The 21,014-nt window shown below is 42.1% G+C and overlaps 1 long non-coding RNA gene across 1 annotated transcript; it reads left to right on the top strand.

Moving 5' to 3' along the window:
* Positions 1 to 18,753: 18,753 nt before the first annotated feature.
* On the top strand, positions 18,754 to 19,540 carry LOC143712016 (uncharacterized). Its single transcript, XR_013194960.1, has 3 exons — positions 18,754 to 19,059; positions 19,144 to 19,296; positions 19,443 to 19,540. It is a non-coding gene; the product is annotated as an uncharacterized LOC143712016 (long non-coding RNA).
* Positions 19,541 to 21,014: the final 1,474 nt, after the last annotated feature.

The following is a 21,014-nucleotide window of genomic DNA, read 5'->3' as shown; positions in this document are numbered from 1 at the left end:
GCGGAACCCACACCCCTCTAGCAGAGCGGTGGGCCTTGTGACTTTCGGCGCGTCCGAGGACGACGGGGGAGTAGATGACTCTTTGTCCATCGACGCTGCATCTGACGACTGGCCGGGCTCCACTTTCGACCCCGCCCCGTCGACGCTAACTAACACGAGTGGGGGATCCTCTATGGATACAGAGATTGTCCGCATCCTCTCTAAGGCCGTGGAGGACCTCTGGCTCGATTGGTCTTCTCCCGAAGAACCAACCCGAAGCCGACTGGACGAGTGGTTTCTGCAGGGGCGCCAGCAGGCCCCTCGGCAGAGGCCTTCTCCTTTCTTCCCGGAAGTTCACGACGAACTCACCAAGTCATGGAAAGCCCCCCACTCTGCGCGTTTGAAGCCTTTTTTTTCTTCGTCGCTCTCCTCTGTGGACGGCGCGAAGGAAAGAGGCTACGAGGGAACGCCACCCCTCGAGGAGGCCGTGGCCAATCATCTCTTCCCGCCCTCCACCACCGGATGGAAAGCCAAGGCTTCCCACCCCTCGAAGCCCTGCCGCACTACTTCGGCTCTCGCTGGTCGCGCCTACGCCGCCGCAGGCCAAGCTGCGTCAGCGGTTCACTCAATGGCGGTACTTCAAGTGTTCCAAGCCAAGCTTCTCCGCTCCCTGGACGAGTCTGGCCCCGAAGCCTTCAAGGACCTACGCAGCGCGACTGACATAGCCCTGCGAGCCACGAAGGCCACCGCCCAGTCTATTGGCCGCGCCATGGCTAATTTGACTGTTCACGAGCGCCATTTGTGGCTGACTCTGACGGAGATGAAAGACGCGGATAGGGCTCCGTTTCTCGACGCGCCTATCTCCACCAGCGGGCTGGTGGACCGGCAGTTAAAGGTTTCGCCGAACGCTTCACTGAGGCCCAGAACGCTTCACAAGCTATGCGCCATTTCCTGCCTAAACGCTCCAGCTCATCGCAGAGCAGACAGAGGCCGCCACAGCCGCAGAGGGCTAGAGCAGCCCCCACCGCCTCTCAGCCCGCGCCTCAGACTGACGCTCGACCCGCTCGCGCTCCCACAACCGCAAGCCGCCTCCTGGCGACGGGGTCCTCAAGGGGGCCCAAGATCGTGCTGAACCCTGAGCCTCGAAAGCCTTCCTAGCCACAGGAATGAGAAGAGAGAGTGCGTGTCTCGCAAAAGCCGGACCACTCTCTCTGCAAAATCTCAAACATTATCCAGTCCCCGTACAGGCGGCTGGAAATGTCTACACAGCAGTCAATGGGCCAGTCACAGAGCTCGCTCAGCTGCAAACAAACGCCGTTTTTACGGCGACACACAGAAAACACAAAAAGAGTCTTTTTCTGCCTGTGTCACTAAGGGTTCACATGCCCTCAAAGTGTGCATTCCCAGATACTGTCAAAACAGTGCCAAATTCATTCCCAGCTCAGGCTGCACGCCCCATGAATGTAGATCACGTGCCTACGGTCATGTACGCACCACTACACACAAGATCTGTTCACACAGTTATGAATTCATCCCCAGTAAAAGCGGGAAACATTATAAAAGTGACGTGTGTGCCTACCACTGTCTATGCACCCCCACTTATAAACACTGTCCCTACAGTGTCAAACATAACCCCAGCTCAGGCTGCGAGTCTTACAGACATAGCGCGCGCTGTTGTAATCAGGCTGCTCAGGGCGCGCCCGCGCCTCTGAGAGCTACGAGCTCAGGCAATTCGCTGGCCGGGTCCCTACGTCACAGCGGCCCGCCCCTAGCCTGTATTCAGCCCATATCTGTACACACAGCGGCATGGGAAAACATTCCAGATATGCCGAAATGGGTGTTGAATATAATAAAACACGGATACTCGCTCCAGTTCGCTCGCAGACCACCACGTTTTACGACTGTGGTCGAGACGAAAGTGAGAAAGGAGTGTTCGCATGTTCTACGCACCGAGGTGCGCAAATTAATAGAAAAGGGCGCTGTGGAAACTGTTTCCCCCTCTATGAGCGGGGCAGGTTTTTACAGCCGCTATTTTCTCGTCCCGAAAAAGGATGGCGGTCTCCGCCCCATCCTAGATCTCAGACACCTGAACAAAGCACTAATGATTCGCTCGTTCAGAATGTTAACAACCAAACATATCCTCGCGCAAGTACGCCCAGGAGATTGGTTTCTCTCAGTGGATCTGAAAGATGCTTACTTTCACATTCCAATAGCGCCTCATCCATAGTTCGAATTACAGGGGGTACTGGGGGGTACTATACCCCCCAATGAAGACCCAGTACCTCCCAAAGGGACAGAAATATCAGTTTTGGGGGGGTCAGATAATTTTTCTGATATTGTGAAAAAATATAATTAGAGTTACAATAGGCTACAAGTCAACTCCTATTTTCACTGTAGGAACATTTTAATGTAAAGCGATTTCAGACACCCCTATTGTGGACCGTACCATTTTTAACCACCGTGGCTAGAAGCAACGGAGATAGAGAACGGTTTGCTGCTGACCTGCATGGATAAATGTAAGTTGCTAGCTGACGTCTAGCTTGTTGATTTTACAACCTTCATTTATTAACGTGTTTTGTTCTTTCATAGCTCATGTCACGTCTTCATACATTGAATTACCGGCTACTTACCTGCTACTTACCCACTGAGGCTAGTTAAGTGGACCTTAGTTACCAAGGTTAGTTAGCAAGGTTAGGTAGCAAGATAATTCTCAATTTAAATCAAGCTTTACATTGTGGTGAGTTAAAATCAGGGGCGGATCTACAAACAACATTGTTAGTGTATTAGAGGCGTGGGCGCGATCGAACTGTGTGTGTGTGTGTGTGAGAGAGAGAGAGAGAGAGAGAGGCGCGGGCGCGATCAAACTGTGTGTGTGTGTGTCGTATGACTAAATCTGTTCATATTTCCTCAAAACTCACTAGAAGACATCATTTGAGGGGTCTTTTTTTTTTTTATCTCCTGGGGAGCAAACCCCCCAAGAATTGCTTTTTCACAAAGTACAATTTAATTATAGACTACACAGACTGTTGATAGTGATTACACAGAGAAAGGGTCCACAATTCACAAATTAAGACCCTCACCATCCAAAAACCCAGCTACATCTCTGATTTGACTCCCACTCCGTGCAATGTAGGTGTAGAGAACAAAACACATTCAATGAAAACCGTAGCATTTTAAATTATGAATAATGTCCATGGCCCCCCTCCTGAAACCTCATGCCACCCCTTTACCACCCCAGGTGGTAGTATGGTTTTTTATAGTATGCTCCTTAATCACATTAAAGATTGTGTTGATTTGACACTGACTACCATAGACTACAATGGAAAATTGGTTTCTGTTTATACAGTATATGAGAGGGTTGGGTCTTACCTCCAGGTCTTATGAAATCTAAAAATAAACCAAATCAATATTTCATGAAATAGGCAATAGGCTTCTTGAAAAGGTATTACTTTTACTAGTAATTAGAATGGTATTTCAGTGCACTTAACTTCTAACTTTTGGGAGTTGATCAAAACAGTTCTCTTTTGGATATATAATAACAATGAGATATTCTGTAGCCTACTGATTATCAGTTTGTCGCATGTTTAGACCTTGTATGTGTGTTGCACAACACATGTTGCACTTGGCGATCACGGTGGGGATTGATATGGTAGTGGACCATGATGGTCATAGAAGAAGTGAAGGGGCAGTACCCCCCAATTATGGTGGGGTAATTCGCACTCTGGCCTCATCACAGGCCTTTTCTGAGATTCGTGTTCGAGGGACAGTCTTACCAGTACACAGTACTCCCGTTCGGCCTGTCCCTGGCTCCCCGTACATTTGGGGAGTGCGAATACTGAATTATCTCGACGATTGGCTGGTCCTAGCACAATCAGAGAGTCAGTTAATAACACACAGATCTTGGATTATCAGCCATCTAGAATGCCTGGGTCTAAGAATCAATTTTGCAAAAAGTATACTATCTCCCAGCCAGAAGATTTCTTTCCTGGGAATAGTTCTAGACTCGATGCAAATGACAGCTCGTCTCACATCAGAGCGCGCGCTCACCATCCAGCGCCTTGCAACATCATTCAGGGCGGGTGCGCGCCCCCGTCAAGCGGTTTCAGAGGATGCTGGGTCTCATGGCCTCAGCATCGGCCGTACTCCAGCTAGGATTGTTGCATATGCGTCCTCTCCAACGCTGGCTCAAGAGCCGCGTCCCTGCTCACGCGTGGCGTTCTGGCCACTTTTTAATCAGAGCGAACCACGGCTGTATAAAAGCCCTGACGCACTGGAAAGCCGCCGACTGGTACCAGTCAGGCGTGAGCCTGGGTGTGAACACAAGGAGAAAGATGATCACAACAGATGCCTCCAAAATAGGTTGGGGGGCCCTTTACGAGGGCAGGCCTGTCTCCGGCTTTTGGTCAAACCCGGAGAAGCGCCTACACATAAACTGCCTGGAGATGAAAGCGGTCGCTTTGGCTCTCAGAGCCCTGCTTCCACATCTAAAAAACGAACACGTCCTGGTCCCAACGGACAACATGACGGTAGTGTCGTACATAAATCGCCAGGGTGGACTCAGGTCGAGCTCCATGCATTCAATGGCCAGGAGACTCATCTTATGGTCCCAGCACAACTTGCGCTCGCTGAGAGCAGCGCATGTGCCAGGCGCGCTGAACCAAGGGGCAGACATACCATCCAGAGACAAGATTCTCCCAGGAGAATGGTGAAGGGGGTGGATTGGAATCCACTGCTGCTTCAATGTATATGTAATGATTGATTATAATTAAGGTATTAATCAATATTTTTCCTTCTAAATATCAAATGAGTTGAATGACCTCTCTGGAGATTTTACTTTATTTATATAAGTTACCATTGTCATTACTGAAATGTTCTTTTCATGTATTCTTTAATGTCTGTATTTGATATCTGAATGCAGTGCTTGCTTATTTAACACAGCTTCCAGAAATGAAATAGGGACTTGTTTTGTGTTTGAGAAAGGTCTTCAATGTGTTTAAACATATAGGGGTCATTGAAGCCAATAGTTTAAGGGGCCATTTCTTTGTTAAAGCCTTTCTTTCCAGTTAGACTAAAGTTTAGCTATCCTTGAGAGAAAGAACGCATTATCTTGATGTTTTGAGAGGACTCTCCTGTTTATAGTGAGAGCCTGGCCAAATCCAACCTTGGAAAAGCTGTGTGTCGGTGTGTGTGTTAGTCTTCTTGGTTGCAGGTTAAGGACCCACTGGCATTATTGGACATTGACTGAGTTGTTGTTCTGGACATGCTGGCGCCCAGCAACCCAAATCTGCGACCTGGAAGGTCATGACGTGCCTAACTTCAGCTGCATAATCGATGGAGATATGCTTCAGTCTATCTGTATATGTGTGGAAAATTACTGTGTTTATCTATTTCATAGCCAATGAGAATCATTCATCCTGTAAGCAATGACGTAGCTTAGACCTTGGAAATTGTATAACTGCTGTGATCTTTGTAACTGTAAGGGGGGCGGCCTACGAACTCCTGTGCGAGTATTGAAGCTGACTTCTGCTGATGAAACTGCAAACTATCTTCAGTAAATATTTTCTTTAATTTTTTATAATTCTGACTCTGGGTCTTCATTCTTCATATCTGGTTCTGGGTCTTTAACTGTACTCCCCTTACAGTTTGGTGGAGGATGCGGCGGGCAATCATTCCGTGGTGACATCTCTGGCAAATCAACACACAAGGTAGTAAGCTTTTATTAATTGTTAGGGCTGTCTGACTGGAAGAGATTTTGAAGGAGAGCGGGAGAGCCTTCACTCCGATGAGGCGAGTGAAGGAGTAAGTTGTAGGCCTACTGCTGAGAGGATAAGAAGTCGCTGAGAGCGTCGTTAAGGGTAACGGCAGCAGACAGCGCAAGCGAAGCGTGCTCTGTGTGGGCCCCGCTGGGCATTAATGGTGTAGCACCACCCCAGCAGAGTACGTCCTTGGACGGGAGGTCCAGTGGCACCGTAAACCTGCTCAATCTCTTCCATCTCAGATAGGGATACAGAGAACTGCTTATCAGCTCGGTTTGCATTCCTGTTTGGGACACACTGCTTCAAGGGTGTGCAGTAAGTTGGAGCCGGGATTGTTTTAATGGTGGTCATCAGGACCATTTAATACGTAACTGTAAATGCCCACCGAGAAGGTGTTTAAAATGTGATAAAATGACAACACATTTTTGGTAATAATATTGGTTTGAAAGTAGATCAGTGTTTAAATGACGACAGTGACATTTTTCGTCTGAGAAATAAGAGATAAAAAGGTCAAAAGATTGAAGTCTTAAAGTGAATCCTTTTGAAGAAAATATCTATAATAGTAATTTTTATAAGTGAATTGATGAATACAGGTTGATGTAAAATTAATGACTCCAACAGATGTGAGTTGCAAAATATATCAAAGTAACTAAAAGGATGATTGTGTTGTAATTAAACATTTTAAAAAGGTTTAGATGATATAGAGAGACTAATGATTTACAGATGATTTACAATAACTGCAAAAGTATCACAAGCAGAGAGTGCTTGCCTCGTCAAACTTATAGTGTGAATCCTAATTGGAGATTGATAAACTCCAAGAGAAAACTAAAGTCAAATATTAAACTGTGGTTGAGAACTTGACAATTAAAATTGAGATTGAGAAATATGAAACGTTATTGAGAACTAGAATAATTATTTTTATGTAAGAACAAATAAGCAGAAGTAGTAGGCTACTGAATTAACAGTTGCTAAATGTAAAATGTGTTGAAAGGCATTTGATTAAACAAACAGCTTGAAAAGTTGACCATGAAAGAGCTAGAAGCTGATGTTTTGCTTTCAAAAGATAAGTCTGCTATTGGCTGTAATGAAACAGTTCGCTTATCTAAATCTGATGTGTGCTGTGGCTGAAACAGCCAGTGCAACAGACTCAATCTGAGTGGAAATTTGTAATGCCTAAATTTCCTGATGTGTGGGCAAAAGACAAATATAAATAATATGTTTATTTGAAACCGTATGTAATATCTGGCAAAGATGCCTTAAGCTGGGATAGAGTTAAAAGATGGTAGATAAAGTTAGACGTTCATGACAATGCAGTGTACCAGTCCTGAATGCCTCAGAGTCTCTCTCTCATTCAATGTCAGCTAAAAGCTGTTATCTGAGCCTGTGTCATAAGTGAAAATAAGTTATTGATAGTAAAGCACAGTGTTTCAGTTGAAAACCAGAGACACAGAGATGTTAAAAGAAATCATTACCATTCAGAGGGCAATTTGTATTTAAATGTTAAAAATGTTTTAAATGTAAAACTGAATGACTTTAAAGAAGTCTTTAAAATAATAATACAGACCTTAAACGATAGAGGAGACATTTTGATTAGCGTATTTTAGGACCAGTAACAACTTTGTCTCATTTAGTCTCCACCATTCAGGACCGATGGCTCCGGCTACAGATGAAGTACACAGAATGTACGGTTGGGATCTAAATTCACTGAGTATAGTCTAAGTAGCTAGGTTGCTGCTTTTAAGATAGTTAATGGATTTAAGTGATTAAATACTGTTGTTATTAACCTGTCTCCCTGTGAACACTATTAGGCAATCGGAATGGCTCTGGTGACTCTTGAACGTGCCTTTCCTAAGCTCCAGAAAACAGCTGAGTTCTGTTGAAGAAAACTGATTGTATTGGGAAAGAGCGGTCACCAGTGTGTACGTGTGTACGAGTGGCTACTCAATGACGGGATGATCTTCCTGGCCAGGGGACAGCCCAACGCAGGGGGTCACGAACACTGGGCACCTCCGGATGCAGGTGTTATTTGTGAGAAAGGTATGTGAGTTGAGCGCTGATTACTGGAGGCCACCGGGGTCAGCAGAGCATTGAGAGGTGAGATGGGCTGTGAGAAGTTACGGCAGTCTGACCCAGAAATGTGAGTTCCTCTATACCACTCACCAGAAACCGCATTGATTGCATGGCTTGTTTTTCATTGTGACAAGTGTCTGCAACTATGCCAGGGGACGACACCCTGAAGAGAAGAAAATTAGAGATAAAGAGATAACGGGAGAGGGCTTTCAGGAGCCAGCTGATTCCATGAGGTGATTGCCATTATTTGCTGCGGAGACAGTAACAAAACTTAATTATATGAGGGACATGATGTTGGTTGCCATATGGGCAAGTAAAATGTATAGAAGAGTTAATGTTGAGCTAATATGTCTATAACATAGTTTTAACTCCTGAAGGTCGTTAGGCATGGTGGTGGCTAAAGATGAAGACAGCTTTTGATTTAAGAAAAGTCTGGATAACAACGGTGAATGGTCAAAGATTATTGTAACGAATTTAATATTACATTTTATATAAGTTACAGTCTTAGAAATTTATTTATAGTGAGAGAGACTGCTTGAGCGGAGGAAGGGATGGTAACTGTGTCTGTCTTTCTGTCATCGGCCTGCTAGAGCAAGCTGAAGCAAAATAATGATAATGAAACAAAACAACCCAGCTGACCTTGTTAAGTTCTAATGAATAATGAACAGGCATGCTTTGAAACTGGTTAAGAGACCATGTAAAATTAGGTAGAAGCTATACAGGAAAATGGGAAGTTTAAAATCTTATTTAAAATTTAAATCTTTTAGCAATAATATAAAGAAAAATGAACATTGAAAATGAACAGTTAACATATGTGTGTCTAGTATGAGTGCGTGTGATGGTGACAGCACTTTATGTCTTGTATGTATTAGTTTGGGGTACTATTATTTCCTGATTTTGAGGATATTGTGTCATTAACCTCTGGAATTAGTGTTTTATCATTACAGATGGGTTAAGTGAAATGACCAACTTTAAAAAAGTTGATAATTCTAAGTCAATCTGATGAAAAGACAATGCAGAACATGGGACGAGCTTTAATTGGAGTGGTTCTCCAGCTCTGTCTGCTATTGGTAATTATGAATGCTTTTGTCATTTATGATATTGAACTGAATTACTCTCTGGATTAGTCTTTTATATAAATTGGAATTGTAAAGAAGATTGCCGTCCATTCTGGGGTAAAAGTCTTGTCTAAATTCAACTGAGGGTCTAAATTTAAATAGACAACTAGGTGGGATCATAAGGATAAACGTAGGAAAAAATAAATAAATATATATATATATATAGACTTGACGGCAGAGAGACAAAGTGACACATTGGCTAAGTCACTATCCAAATTATCCAGAGTGAGCTCCCTCATTTTTATTGAAAGGCCGGAGGGCGAACAAAGGAGGAGTGAATATAACTTCTAAGAAGAAAAGGTTTTATTTCTTCATCCATTAAATATATGTATGACATTAGATGTCTAAGAAAACTACAATTTAATAAAGGTAAAAAGAGAAAGCAGCTATATGGCTGTGGGCTGGGATCTGAGTAACATAATATTTTGGTTTCTGTAAAACTGTAAAGATAAGTGGAACTGAGACAAATACTGTGAGAAGTAGTTATAATGAAAAATAAAGTTAATGATAAGAAAACAAGAGTATTGAAGAATTAATAAAATACCATGATTTCCCTAACGAGGGAACTTTAAGTGTCACTAGGCTGACAGTGGTGAGAGACTCGGATGCAGAAGGAACTGGCATGTAGGGCAAGATGGAAGAAATATAGTAGAAAAAAAAATGTATGTTATGAAAATACAATTTCTGATAGAATTTATGGAAGTCAAATTAAGTTTAAATGGTATGGAAAAGTGAGTTTCAAAATAAAAATAATAAAACATTGTATGATTGACAGGGATTCAAGTGATATAAGGATAAGGAATGAACAAAAGCTTTATTAAGCAGAATGGGGAACGATCCTATATTTTACTGGTAAAATAATGACTGAAATGATGATGTGAATTTGTTTTATTTTATTTCTATTTTTGAAAAGAGTAAAAAAAAGTATAAGATGTTATATAATTAAGATGGTGACTGTAAACTGAAGGATGAATTCATGGAGAGACTTAAAGTGGATTATTATGGGTCTTATTTTTATTTTTATTTTTTATGTTGTTTATTTTCAGTTTGACAACCTTTGTGTTTTCAACCAGTGTTTTGAACCTTTTGGGTCTATAAATGGGAGTAGTGAAAAGAATGGATTAACTATTCTTCTTAGTTTATTATAAAATGAATTGGAAATTATAAAAACTAGTGCATATATCCTGGTATTTATGATTATAGACAATGTCTGTATTTGGGATCTGAGTAGTGACTGCGGGTCTAGCCCATGCTAGGAATACAGCAACAGTGCTTGCTTATTTAGCCGGCTTCCAGAGAATAAATATGTACTTGTATTGTATCAGTTAATTTGATGATGAAACCAAATTAGCCAAGATGAATAATAGCTGTGTAGGACATGTAAAGACAGCTATGTCCAAAGGTTCTGGAGATCAATATTATAGTATGTGGGATATTTTGTTGATATTAAGTCATTGAAGGAAAAAGATATTGTTTGTTTTATAAAAATTAACCTGACAGAGGAGCATGGGTCAGAAACCTAACATTTTGATGCAGCCTCTTTATGGATAGACCAGATGTGGTGTTTAGGACTCCACGTTGGTCTAAAACGGGGGACTGAAGGGGGTGGATTGGAATCCACTGCTGCTTCAATGTATATGTAATGATTGATTATAATTAAGGTATTAATCAATATTTTTCCTTCTAAATATCAAATGAGTTGAATGACCTCTCTGGAGATTTTACTTTATTTATATAAGTTACCATTGTGATTACTGAAATGTTCTTTTCATGTATTCTTTAATGTCTGTATTTGATATCTGAATGCAGTGCTTGCTTATTTAACACAGCTTCCAGAAATGAAATAGGGACTTGTTTTGTGTTTGAGAAAGGTCTTCAATGTGTTTAAACATATAGGGGTCATTGAAGCCAATAGTTTAAGGGGCCATTTCTTTGTTAAAGCCTTTCTTTCCAGTTAGACTAAAGTTTAGCTATCCTTGAGAGAAAGAACGCATTATCTTGATGTTTTGAGAGGACTCTCCAGTTTATAGTGAGAGCCTGGCCAAATCCAACCTTGGAAAAGCTGTGTGTCGGTGTGTGTGTTAGTCTTCTTGGTTACAGGTTAAGGAACCACTGGCATTATTGGACATTGACTGAGTTGTTGTTCTGGACATGCTGGCGCCCAGCAACCCAAATCTGCGACCTGGAAGGTCATGACGTGCCTAACTTCAGCTGCATAATCGATGGAGATATGCTTCAGTCTATCTGTATATGTGTGGAAAATTACTGTGTTTATCTATTTCATAGCCAATGAGAATCATTCATCCTGTAAGCAATGACGTAGCTTAGACCTTGGAAATTGTATAACTGCTGTGATCTTTGTAACTGTAAGGGGGGCGGCCTACGAACTCCTGTGCGAGTATTGAAGCTGACTTCTGCTGATGAAACTGCAAACTATCTTCAGTAAATATTTTCTTTAATTTTTTATAATTCTGACTCTGGGTCTTCATTCTTCATATCTGGTTCTGGGTCTTTAACTGTACTCCCCTTACAATGGTCTCTCAACCCACTGACGATTCAGTGGTTATGGAAAATCTTTGGCGAGGCGGAGGTCGACCTCTTCGCCTCCAAGGAGAATGCACACTGCTCTCTTTTCTTCACGAAATGCACGGACGCGCTCGCCCAGAGCTGGCCGAGCCGCCCCTTATATGCTTTTCCCCCGATCGCGATGCTGCCACAGGTCATCAAGTCGGGTCAGAGAGGAGAAAAACGCAGTGCTCCTGATAGCCAACAAGATGGTTTCCAGAACCAAACATGGGAACCAAACATGGTTTCCAGAATTTATGCAAATGCAATCTGCACCACGGCCGATTCCACTGAGGCCAGACCTCCTCAGTCAGGCCAGCGGGATGATATTTCATCCCCGCCCCGATCTGTGGGCCCTTCATGCATGGCCCCTCAACGGGTTCCCAGGAACCTCACGAGTGGAGCGCTAAAAACCATCGCTGAGGCGCGGGCGCCCTCCACGAGACGCTTATATGCCCAGAAATGGAAAGTGTTCAGTGACTGGTGTAACGCCGAGGGCCTGAACCCTGAAACATGCGAGATTACGAACGTACTCGCTTTTCTACAAGGGCTTCTGGAGGCGGGCCGCTCCCCCTCCACGCTCAAAGTATATGTGGCGGCCATCACAGCGTCACACGACCCTGTGATGGAACGTCCATTGGGAAGAAACGACCTAATTATTCGTTTCCTAAGGGGCGCTAGGAGGATGAACCCTTCACGCCCCCCCTCAGTGCCGATCTGGGACATAGCTACTGTCCTAGACGCTCTTAAAGGGCCCCCGTTCGAACCACTCCGAACCGTGCACCTTAAGCAGCTCTCGCTTAAAACTGCGCTCTTGCTGGCACTCGCCTCGGTCAAGAGAGTGGGCGATCTGCACGCGCTTTCGGCAAGCGCTGCCTGCTTGGAATTCGGACCTAACGACTGCAGGGTCGTCCTTAGGCCAAAACATGGGTATATTCCTAAAGTGCTCACCACTCCCTTCAGAGCACAGGTTATCTCCCTAACTGCGCTATCGTCTCCAGCAGACGAACACGACGCTAATCTACTCTGCCCCGTTAGGGCTCTCAGAGTGTATTTGGAGCGTTCTGCCCTATTCAGACAGACAGAACAACTGTTTGTATGCTTTGGCGGCCGTACGAAGGGTTCCGCCGTTTAAAAGCAGAGAATCTCTCACTGGATAGTTGAGGCTATAGCTCTGGCTTATGAAGCCAAGGGACTTCAATGCCCCTGGGGAGTCAAAGCACACTCCACCAGGAGTATGGCTTCTTCCTGGGCGTGGTCCGATCGAGGATATTTGTGCGGTGGCAGGCTGGGCCTCACCGTCCACATTTATCAGGTTTTACAACCTACAGGTCCCGACATTGCATTCCAATGTACTATCAGCATGATGCTAGTAGAACTATGAGTTCGTATCTAGATTATGTATGTGCTTGTGTCACACTGAGCGCCTTCTGGCCGCTCTTTACTTTTTTCCCACATATAAAGCTCGCCTCTGCCGGCTGGTTGGATGATAACTTTGCTTTTTAGCTCAGGCACCTGCCTCTGTGTTCCCATAGCGTAAGCTACTTACGGAATAGGAGAGACCTCTCGAAAGGGAACGACTCGGTTACTAACGGAACCTCGGTTCCCTGAGAGGAGGGAACGAGTATTGCGTAAGCTGCCGTGCTTGTGCTTGGTTAGTTCGCTTCAGTCGTTTTAACCTAAAGAACTCTCATGACGGGGCGCCCAATATATAGCTCTTGGCCACGCCCATCTTGGCGGGCTCTGACGCGCGCGGGCGCGAGGCGCGCTCATTGGTCGCGCATTCAGAGTCTCCCCGTCATTGGTTCGAGCAAGTTGCCGCAGCACAGCCAATGACCGAGCTCCTTCGCTCATTGCTGTCTGCTGTGCAGCTGCAGTGCGTTTTACATAAAGACTTCAATATTCTCGAGAAAAGGAGTTTTCCCATAGCGTAAGCTACTTACGCAATACTCGTTCCCTCCTCTCAGGGAACCGAGGTTACGTTAGTAACCGAGTCGTTTTCTGGTATCGTCCGACAATGTTTTCTTTAGCCCGCTGCATTCTGTAGGATTATATTCTGTTTTTCACGCTATTTTTTTTTTCATGCCAGAACCATAGACCGTAAAAAAATAGGCCAGAACACTAGCCTGCTATGCCAGCCCATGTAAACGGGCCAAACATACCCATAATTCTTTGCGTTCTGATGACGTTGCCGCCCAGTTGGTCACATGTCTTAGCGATCTCTATAGCTCAGTTGTGTTACTCATGTTTGTCGGTGGATGCTATGCTGAATCATTTACTGAAATAAATTTGATTATTCGGTCCAGCCTAATACAATAGCGTCACATGAAACCTAATGCAGCGATGATGATAGGCTTGTTTGAGATGTGCCTTGCCTAGCCTGTAATGTAGTCGAGAGTAGGCGGCTGCAGTGAGAGGAGGAGTGAAAAAAGCGCAGGCAAGCTGGACAGTTCTCGCTTCTCGCAGTGGATCTGACACCTGCGAGATCAATGATGGATATCACGGGATTCACGCTCGTGCACAGTGTTGCTAATAAACTGGATGTAATTTAAGTTCTGTTGCTTTTAATATGAAAATAAATATAATGGACAAGACACCCAAAGTACTTGTCATTTAATTCCATTTCAAATAAGTTTATCAATCATTTTTTTCCTTAATACAGACATAGGCTGTGTGATTTTTTTTAATAATAAAATGACATTGCATAAGCATAACCCATAGAGACCGCACTGTCCGAGAGTTTGGGAATATTCACACATATAAAACATGATATCCGAGTTTTAAAATCAAACATTTTAAAACATTTTAAAAGAGAAAAATACATCACGGTTGTTTAAACCAATCAACATTAAGCTGTGTCGTCAGCAAGTCGTTTCCCATCATGCTTTTGATCAGCGCAGTTGGTGGAGAGCAACTGCGCACGACTGCAGAATCCGACACGTGCGCCTTGCGCTCGCGAGAGTTTTTTGACACACGTCAGCATGACATCAGAGCAAGGCGGACCGCCTTTTTTTTACCGCATTTTAGAATTCCAAAAGGCTGGAATATAGTTGTTTGGACTCCTTTTATGATACGTTTTACCAGGACATTTAAAAAAAATTCTTATGGGTTTGATATTGAATTTTTGCTTTTTGATGAACGATTCCTTTCTTTTTCTAGCCTGGTGTCTAACGTTGCAGGAAATTTGTCAATTATAAACCAATATAATTTTTAGTGCTGTCCTTGTTCTCAGCACAGTGAAAGCCTTGGTTTCAGTAGTTTAGTCAGCACACATGCAGCTTTCAGCATGGGCAGATTCACTTCAGATTAATTGTAATGAGGTGAATCACAGCTTTTGACAGTCATGGGTCTGTGATTTGCCATGATACATGAAGGACACAGAAGATGCTGAACTTGTTCTCCGTCTGTTCAGTTCAGTTAATCTTTTATCTTCTTTGTCAGACATTGAGGCATCGTGAACGTCATTCTACAGCAGTGATGTTAAGTACTATGCGGTGAATGTGATTTTACCAAGTACAACATGTTCCTGGATCAACATCCATCATGCACATAGACGTTTATCCAGCACACTGTCTGTGATGCTCCGAGCTCTTTCCTCTTTGTGCCTCTGAGGCCTCAAGGACTTTTGAAAGGCAGGCATCAGGGTCATGGAGATGTGGAGTCTCTCTCTCTGGGCAGACATCCAGTATTCCCAGATTCACACACTAACACTCTCTAGGGACCATACATGGAGAGCCAGACTGCAGATTTTGGTGAAAAATGACGGTTTATCCCCATAATCCTATAGAACAAACGATTTGGAGAATGGATGGATGGATTTATCTTGTAGTGTCCTTTACATTTAGCACATTCAGACACGCTTTTTTTTTTTCACCCTCTGACATTTTCAAATAGTCTATTGAAGGAAAAGATCCAGTGAATGTACTTTTTTACACTTATATTTTTTAAAGAAATTATTTATTAAATTAAAATTATTATTATTACTTTTGGAGGCCTAGGAAAGGTGCAGTTTTCTACATAAGAGTCGACCACCATCATGTTGGCTGTCATTTTGAGCACAAGGTCACATGACTAATACGAACTTCTGACAAACTTATCTCAATCTCAAAATTTTCCAGTGTATTGACCTGTCCGAATACACACGCTTGCATTTTATGCATTTGACCACTTGTCTACTTTCAAGACGTATTTGTGGTATTTGGCCCAAGTGTTAAGGGTTAGTTCACCCAAAAATTAAAATTATTTCATTAATATAGTTATCATTAATTTCTCACTCTCATGTGGTTCCAAACCCATAAGACTTTCAATCATCTAGTTCATCTTCGTAACACAAATGAAAATCTTTTTAATGAAATCTGAAAGATTTCTGTCCCTCCATTGAAAGTCTATTCACCCAAAACTCTTGACGGTTCAAAATGTTCATGAAGAGAATGTAAAACAAATTCATTAGTTTATTGATACATTTTTATGTGAATAAGTTTTAACTTCCCTGTTTGCTTGCTTTCATCACTTTTTACTTCTCTTCTCGTGCACTGGTTACTATCTGAAAAGCTAATCAGAGGGATTTGTATCACTGACTGACCGACACCAATTCAACATGCTCAATTGGCCAATAAAGCTGACAGTATCTGTCTAATGAAACGCATAGCAAAAACTGAGCTGACAGATGCTCAAAGATGGCTCAATGATGGACAACCTTCAACTTGGTGTGTGTCAAAGCCTATGAAGCCATCACTTCTACTTGTGACGGCAATAACTCATAAGATTTAGTTATGAGTGTGTGTGTGTGTGTGTGTGTGTGTGTGTGTGTGTGTGTGTGTGTGTGTGTGTGTGTGTGTGTGTGTGTGTGTGTGGAAACACACACCAGGACTCTCACAATCAGCACCGGAGCCCCCCAAGGGTGCGTTCTCTCCCCACTGCTCTTCTCCCTGTACACTAATGACTGCACTTCTAAAGACCCCTCTGTCAAGCTCCTGAAATTTGCCGACGACACCACTGTCATCGGTCTCATCCGGAACGGTGACGACTCTGCTTACAGACTGGAGGTTGAACAGCTGGCTGTCTGGTGCAGTTATAACAACCTTGAGCTGAACACGCTCAAAACAGTGGAGATGATCGTGGACTTCAGGAGGAACAGCCCAGCACTCCCCCCACTCACCATCATGAACAGCACTGTGGAAGCAGTGGAGTCATTCAGGTTCCTGGGCACTACCATCTCTCAGGATCTGAAGTGGGACAATCACATTGACTCCATTGTAAAAAAAGGCCCAGCAGAGACTGTACTTCCTTCGCCAGCTGAGGAAGTTTAACCGGCCACAGGAGCTGCTGATTCAGTTCTACTCAGCCGTCATTGAGTCTGTCTTGTGCGCTTCCATCACTGTCTGGTTTGGTTCAGCTACCAAATCAGACATCAGGAGACTACAACGGACAGTCCGGACTGCGGAGAGGATTATTGGTGCCCCCCCGCCAAACCTCCAGGACCTGTACTCTTCCAGAGTGAGGAAGAGAGCAGGTAAAATCACCACAGACTCCACTCACCCTGGACACCACCAGTTTGAACTGTTACCGTCAAGACGGAGACTCAGATCACTGGCCACAAGAACATCTCGGCACAGGAACAGTTTCTTCCCACAGGCCATTTCCCTCCTGAACAGTTAACACACCTCCCAAGGCATATGCCTTAAGTGCAATACTCCCACTGTTTAGTGCAATATCCTAAAACTCAGGTGATACTTATATGTAGATTGATTTATTTATAATATTCAAAACACTATACATATGTTCACAATCTGTAAATCTGGAAATGTCTATTCTGACTTTTCTAGACCTAACTGTGATACTTTTTATTCTCATATATTAATATTTTTATTCTTTATTCTTATAATTTGTAGTATTATGTTTCATGTTTCTTGTTGTATTTGTATATGTCCACTGGAAGCCTTAGCACCAAAACAAATTCCTTGTGTGTGCAAGCACACTTGGCAATAAAGCTCTTTCTGATTTCTGATTCTGAATGTCATCTGAACACATAGAATAAAGGAAGAAGTTAGCAATGCATGGCTAACTAAAACAAAGAAGAAGAAAAAAAACTAGAAATAGGAGGGTAAGATATTATTTTATACATCATTTAGAGTAGGGCTACACAAATTAAAGATCTTACAATTCAAAATTGTTCAAATTGTTTTCTTATTTACTGAGGATGAAATAGTGTTAAGGTACATTTAAAAATTTAGATATATTTTTTAAAACAATTAAAACTAGTTTGTTGTTGATGCATTTACGTTTATGGATATAAAAGTTCTCAATAAATTAAATTAGTAACAAAGCAGGCTTTTTTTTTAGTGGGGTCAGAATCAAAGTAGCCAAAAATAATGTCTTTAAAGGTTACTGATATATCTTGCTGGATATTATCTTTAATAAATATGTCAATATATTTTCATAGTTGTTCAGTATAGAAACATGACCAAAATAAATGATAAACCGTTTCTGTGTGAACTTGGCAAAATGAGCATCTTGTGTCAATGTTACTTTTATATTTAATCATAAAATATTTAACAGGATAAAATGTATTTATTATTTTGAAAGATACTTCTTTTACTTTATTAGTTAGAAAATATTTTTGTTGTAGGGACCAAATCTTTTTCCAATCTAAAGTTTTAAACAAATTATATTATGTCAAATTTGCGCATGCGTTTTAAATACGCGTGACGTCAAAACAAGTGACGTCACCGCTTAACGCGCATGCGCTGTCACCGCGATATGGCGCATCCATGGTAACACTTACGTGACGTAATAAACGTGACGTCACCGCGCTACCGTCTGCAGAGAATAGTACTTGGATTTCTTTTTTTTTTTTTCACATTCATTATAATAATAACAATACACTACATTAAGGTTGAAGACAAAATAAATAAATAAATAAATAAACAGTCAAGTTACCAATAAGAAAAATAAACTTGTGACAGATTTATATCCCATGACAAAAATAGTTCTAGTGACATATTATCCATTAAAATTTTCTAAATGAATATTCATTACTGATGTGCATTTCTTGTTTGTAATTAAATTAACAGACTTAAAATAAAAATCCACCTCTATCAAAAACAACTTAATTGATGGTGAAGAATTCTGGAATTTCTGCGGCACTGAAGCGCTGCTGCGTGACGTCATCGGAATGCATTCTACTCGACACGTCACTGTAGGCTACTGAGGCATCAAAGGCTGTTCTCACTGACAACTCACTTTTGACTCGTTGCGCGATTAAGTGTCGGTGTATGATTTTTGCACCAGTCTAAAGGTACAGCTTTTGATCTGTGTGCAATTTTGAATCAGCTTGCATTTTGCGAATCTGATCATAAATCATTAAACACAAAATGAATCTTCAGGCACTGCTGTCTGTGCAGAAGGAAATGCGAGAAAAGTTTGCAGAGATGAGGAAAGCGAGGGAGCAGGAAAAACAGAAACTGATAGAGGAAACAAAGCAATTAGAGCGTGAATACCATCAGTCACAAAAACAACTGGTTCGGGGAAAGGCAGTGCTTGAGAACTTGCGTGCCGAAACAAAAATAATGGTAAATACACACAAACATTTATACACAAAAAGAAAAAGAAACATTTCTGTATCATAAGATTACTGACTATTCGTGTCTTTACAGCAATTACAACGAGACGAAAGGCAAGCCAGTGAAGTTGAAGAGAGTCTCCTGGATTGTCAGATAAGGACCAGGATCCAGGACGTATTTGACAGGGTCACAGCTCATCATAAGAGTGTGTCCAATATTACAGACCCCATCCGGCAGTTGGACATTGTAAATAATGCTCATATACTTCTGGCAACCTTAAAGGAATCTGTATTTGTCGTTGATATGATTTTTAAAACGAAAATGAGGTACAGTAAAGATTTAAAGATGTTTTTGGTAAATATCTTTCTTTTGTTTTGAAATTTTCCCTCCAGATTCGGGACATGCATCGACTTGCGGCCCAACATTCTGCTAAAGCCGAGCCGAAAAAAAGACGAAGGCCATGAAGATTAAGAGCCAGATGAAAAATACAATAAATAAAAAGCATCATATGACCAGCTTTTGACTGGATTGTGCACTGGGGTGTGAGGGCTCATTAAAACATTAGTTAGTCTTAAAGTTCTTCTCGAAGAATAAGAGTAAACAGAAAAGTAGGGCTGGATATGTTTAAGTTAGAATTCCTCACTTTTTGAGTTTTTGCCCGAGATCTGCACACTCAAATCCTCTTGATATAATTTAACTTGTAAAAGAAACAAATGTAGACATTATGCAGGCTAAATACGATATTTATTGTACAGTCAGAACTTTATGAGATCGCAATTCATTAAGATGAGTGACTGCTCAGTGATAGGGGTGAGCAGGGCAGGACTTAGGGTGGTGGGGGCCCCTGGGCTTGAGTCACTTTCGGGCCCTACCTTCTATACATTACTTTAAATAGAACCAAATGATACATACACAAGCTATGTATTAGAGCTACACAATTCTGGATAAACTGAGAATAAAAATAGAGATCATGATTCTGAACAAACAACCTAACAAAATAACATAATTTATGTTAATTGCTGAAGTCTATTAAACATGTTTAATTAATCTGATTTAAAAGACTTGGGTTTGAATGATTCAATTCCTCAATCAAATACACTTGTTTCATAGATGAATCAGCATTTTTGAACGAATCTCTTGAATGAACGATTCAATAAGAAATGTTTTTAAGTCATTTGTCGCCATCTGGTGGCGTAACAATATAATCGATCCAATATTTATTTGAAGTGCAAAGCTACTTTCAAATGCTGACTGGTACCATCGACAGTGTTATATGTTAAAAACGTAATACTTTATTTATATGACCACTGATTGAAGCTTAAAAAAGGTTTTTTTTCCAATAAATAAATAATGATTAAAAAGTTCAAAGTGATCATGTCTTTATTGCAATGTACAAAAATCTTTTGAGAATAAAAACACTTATTTACCTGGAAAACATATTGAATAACAAACAAATACCCTGTAAGGTTGCAATCATAACAAATCATTTGTATTACATATAAATAGCTAAATCTATGAGTGTATAAATCTTTAAAAAAAACTGTTCCTGGTAAGTGCTGACAGATTGTATACGCGTGATTTTTTTTCCCAAACCACTTCAGCGGAAATCCCGCCCTGCAGCCGATTCTAAAGTTTTCATTGGTCATGTCAATCACTGTACTGATTGCCTACACCAAACACTGATCCCTAAACCTACCCGTCACTGTAACCTAAACCAATGAAATCGGCTGCAGGGCGGGATTTCCGCTGAAGTGGTTTGGGAAAAAAAATCACGCTTCTGAGTCAGGTTGAGTTGCATCGCGGTGCATCTGACCAATCACAGCCCTTGTGGTATGCGTCGCCTCGACGCGTAGTCACAATTTTTGGAGGTCCACGTCACGTCGAGCTACGGCGGAGGGGTTCGCGGCGACGCAGAGGGGTCTGCGGGGGTACGCCGTCGATTCGACGCAGAAGCATAAAACAGG

This window comes from Siphateles boraxobius, unplaced genomic scaffold (genome assembly GCF_051911475.1).
Source record: "Siphateles boraxobius isolate OS27281-9 unplaced genomic scaffold, OSU_SipBor_1 5, whole genome shotgun sequence".
In the NCBI taxonomy this organism is placed as follows: domain Eukaryota; kingdom Metazoa; phylum Chordata; class Actinopteri; order Cypriniformes; family Leuciscidae; genus Siphateles; species Siphateles boraxobius.
This window is presented reverse-complemented; position numbering and strand designations above follow the sequence as displayed.